The sequence below is a fragment of the Dipodomys ordii genome, unplaced genomic scaffold, assembly GCF_000151885.1.
Source record: "Dipodomys ordii isolate 6190 unplaced genomic scaffold, Dord_2.0 Scaffold70, whole genome shotgun sequence".
In the NCBI taxonomy this organism is placed as follows: Eukaryota; Metazoa; Chordata; class Mammalia; order Rodentia; family Heteromyidae; genus Dipodomys; species Dipodomys ordii.
Window position 1 is genome coordinate 10,176,335 of NW_012267286.1, and position 4,464 is coordinate 10,180,798.

The following is a 4,464-nucleotide window of genomic DNA, read 5'->3' on the forward strand; positions in this document are numbered from 1 at the left end:
AAGGTGTCTCAGTGGTAGAGTGATTGCCTTGCATGCATGAGGCTCTGGGTTCGATTCCTCAGCACCACATAAGCAGAAATAGCCCGAAGTGGTGCTGTGGCTTTAGTGGTAGAGTGCTAGCCTTGAGCTGAAGAGCTGACAGGGACAGCGCCCAGGCCCAGAGTTCAGGCCCCACAAACAACAACAAACAATAAGGGAGCTTGACGAGAGCAGCAATGGAGGCTGGAGGTGTGGCTCAGGTGGTGGAGTGCCAGACAATGGGCAGAAGCTAGCATCAGCAAGTTTTGAGTCCCAGTCAGATTTAAAAAAAAAAAAAAAGGCAACAATGGAAACAAGATACTGGACTATTTCCACATTAAAGAAAATATCCTTTGGGAGGCTGGGAAGGTGGCTTAGTAGTAGAGTGCTTGCCTAGCATGCATGAAGCCCTGGGTTTGATTCCTCAGTACCACATACACAGAAAAAGTTGGAAGTGGTACTGTGGCTCAAGTGGTAGAGAGCTAGCCTTGAGCAAAAGAAGCTCAGGGACAGTGCCCAGTCCCTGAGTTCAAGCCCCAGGACTGGCAAAAAAATATATATATCTCCTTTAGGAATTAATGATGTAAACTTAACACTGTGTTAGAAAATAATGCAAGATAGTATACAATGTTATTCAAGAAGAGGTAGAAGTCAACATACTTGAGGTGGGGAGGAATTAATTAGAAGCATAAGAAACTTTAAAAATGTTCTGAATTGGTATGATTACATAAGGATAGAGATTTGCCAAGGTATGCAAATTTGATTTGGACGGTGCCTTTACGAAGAGCATATAATGTTGAACTCTGGGCCTGTAGACTATCCCAGATTAATCTTTAGTTATTAAATGATTAGCAAGTTAAACAGGCTTATTAAAATGTATAGTTTTGGGGGCTGGAATATAACTAGCTCACTGGTAGAGCATTTACCTGGCAGGCATGAGCTCTGAATTTGAGTCCTAGCACCAAAAAATGAAGGGAAAAGGGGTAAAAAACAACAACAACAAAAAGTCTCTTCTTTACAAATTTCAACAAATACAGGAGAGATGGGGAAATGGAAGATTACTACACTAGTTGTAGGGAAACAGGTATGGAGAGTTCCTATATATTTTTGCACATGTGTATGCCTCCAGAAATTGTCCCACACTAGTGATATATTTCTTTCAATTGAACCACATTATCAACCGAAGTACATGGTTTTAGTAATAATATTTGGCTTGAAACTGTTGTGTTTTTGAGTGTATGGGTGTCCTGATGTTCTACCATTTGTGAAAAGACTTCACCCATGATGTTGCCTTTGCTTGTTAAAGGTTGGTCTACTTGGCTCTGTATTGTTCCACCATATATTCCTAATCCTGGCCTCATGTGCCTGTGCCATTGCTACCATTCTTTTCATTTATACCGAGGCACCTTATTGCTCCTTTAAAAAAAAAAAAAAGTAGTATCTAGGAAGTATAAGAAAAGTTTTATTCAGCTTTTACAAAGTCTTGTAATACTTTTCATTTTGTAGACCTGAGAGTCTTCAAGACTATCATTCTAATTTTCCTTTTTAAATAACATTCTTTGCAAGGCAAATCTATTGGCAAAAAAAAATTAAATTGAAAGTCTGCATAACTCCATTTTTTGACAAAGTTGTAGATAGGTATAGTCCCCCCTCAACACTTTAAATAGTTCACACCATATCCTCAAACTCAGATTTCTTTTTCTCAGCTATGTTTCAGCTACTGATGAGTCCTTAAAAGGCAGCATTTCCATCTTTCATCTGTTTTTGCAGATGCTCTGTATTTCCCATCATATCTAGTACTGTGTGAACCAAGCAGTAGAAAATTCCTGGTGTGATCATTTCAATGTTCCTGTCATTTGTGAGTATAGCTGGGGTACTTTGCTCTGTACTTGCTCTCTTACTTCACCATGTAATTTGTTGTTGAAAACCACATCTAATATACTAAGTGAAAAGGAACTGCAGTAAGGAGGCCTTTCAGAATGTGGTAAGAAGGTATGGAGACAAGGAAGCACTTTTCTGGACAAAACAGTGATTTTTAGTGAGCCCCTGTTGCCGGTCTAGGGACTTTACAGTATCTTTTAGGTGTTATTTCAACACCTCAGATGGGTAAAATGGATTTGGGCATTTCCCTTCTCCCAGGTTGGTCAGCCTCAGTATGCTTGGCCTTGATAATAATTTCTTCTGAGTTCAAGTCTTGTTAACAAAATCACTGGCACAACAAAATTACAGACACATTCAAAATAGATTATTGCCCCTCTCTTACAAGAAGTATAGAGAAAGCCAGGTGCTGGTGCTTCACACTTGTAATCCTATACAGAACATTGGAATCTGAAGATCACGGCATATACACACACACACTGCAAAGATTTTTCTCTTTAAAAAAAAAACAACTCCTGAAGGCAAATTTTTCAGCTGATCTGTACTGATCCTCTTATATTCCAGGTTTTCCAACTATATTCTGGTGCCCAGAAAATTCAGCTGGGAGGGGAGAGTCTACCCAGCTAAACAGTGGATACCTGTTTATCTCTCAAGTTTAGGGGACAGCGGGTTGCCCTGTGGCCTCATTTCTCTGACAGGTCTAAAAATTGTTGGTTTTGTTTGCTATTTTTTAGTTATTTATTTATTTATGATGGAGGATGACTTCCAAGTTTTTTACATTCCAGATCAGAAACAAGCAACCTATTAATTCTTTGGCCTATAGGTTTTTATAGATATGTTTGTAACATTACAAGTGAATGGTATTTAGGTAGAAAGAGAAATATCTTTTTATTATATATGGTCAGAGAATGACATTTCTTTCTTCTTTGGAGTTTGTTGATATTTTCTCTGTGGCTTTTTTCCCCCCAATGTTGTGAAGGCGAAATGAGGTCAGTAGGCCTGTTAGATATAAAAGTTTTAATTATATGGCCCATACCTCATGTTCTGTGGCTGAAACCTAATCACTGCTCCTCACCCTTCCAGCCCCTACCCCACCAGCCAGGTGACCTGGGAATGCGGGCAGTCACAATACTCAAATACAAATTTTATTTTCCATTCACATCATGGAGAGCTCGTCTTCGGTTATCATAAATATTGCTATAGAAGAAACAGGCACAGTTTTCCTGAGAGTTAAAGGAATACCAAATACATCTCTCTCTTTTTTTGTCAGTTGTAGGGCCTGAACTCTGTCCCTCAGCTCTTCAGATCAAGGCTAGCTATCTACCACTTGAGCCACGGCGCCACTTCTGGCCTTTTCTGCTTATATGGTGCTGAGGAATCCAACCTAGAGCCTCATTCATGCATGCAAGGTAAGCACTCTACCACTGAGCCACCTTCCCAGGCCACCAAATACATCTTGTTTTACAACCATTTTACTGTACCTACCTTCCTCAGTTATACATGTGTTTGGCCTCTTTTCCTCTCAATGATATTTCACTTCAACCTCATCCTTGGGTTTTAACAAGTCCAATTCTGACATGCATTGGTAATCTTAGCTACTCAGGAAGCTGAGATCTGAGGATTGAGGTTCAAAGCCAGCCCAGGCAGGAAAGTCGGTGAGACTCTTATCTCCAACCAACTGGAGGGATGCTGTGGCTCAAAGTGAGAGAGCTCAGGGACAGCACCCAAGCCCCATGACTGACCAAAAAAAGTCCAGTTCAACCAGGCACCAGTGTCTCATGCCTATAACTCTAGCTATTCAGGCGGTTGAGATCTAAAGATTACAGTTCAAAGCCAACCAAAAAGTCTGCAAGACTCTCATCTCCAATGAACCACTAAAAAGCCAGAAGTAGAAATATGGTTCAAGTGGTAGAGCCCATCAGCCATCAGCAAAAATGCAGAGACAGTGCCCAGCTCCTGAATTCAAGCCCAACACCAACACATACACAAAAGTCCAGTTCAATGTATAATTAATTTTAGCTTCTCGGGGCTGGGAAGGTGGCTCAGTGGTAGAGCGCTTGCCTTGCATGCATGAGGCCCGGGGTTCAATTCCCCAGCTCCACATAAGCAAAAAGAAAAAAAGCCGGAAGTGGTGCTGTGGCTCAAGTGGTAGAGTGGTAGCCTTGAGCTGAAGAGCTGAGGGACAGCGCCCGGGCCCAGAGTTCAGGCTCCACGACGGGACCCAAAAATAAAAAATAATTTTAGCTTCTCTAACCACACAGATCATGATCAACTTGATAGTTGCATAATACAATGGAGAAGGGAGTGACCATCTCTTTTTATACCCCTTCCTGCTTTTCCACAGCCCTCTTACTCCAATGCTTCTGGTCTTCCTTCCTTCCCAGATTATCACACTTAACAAGGAATGGTTGGGAGTCCTTTGGATTGCTAGATGTCTTCGTTTTCTTTTTTTTTTGGGGGGGGGTGGTCCGGTGATGGGGCCTGAACTCTGGGCCTGGGCGCTGTCCCTCAGCTCTTCAGCTCAAGGCTAGCACTCTATCACTTGAGCCACAGTGCCACTTCCGGCTT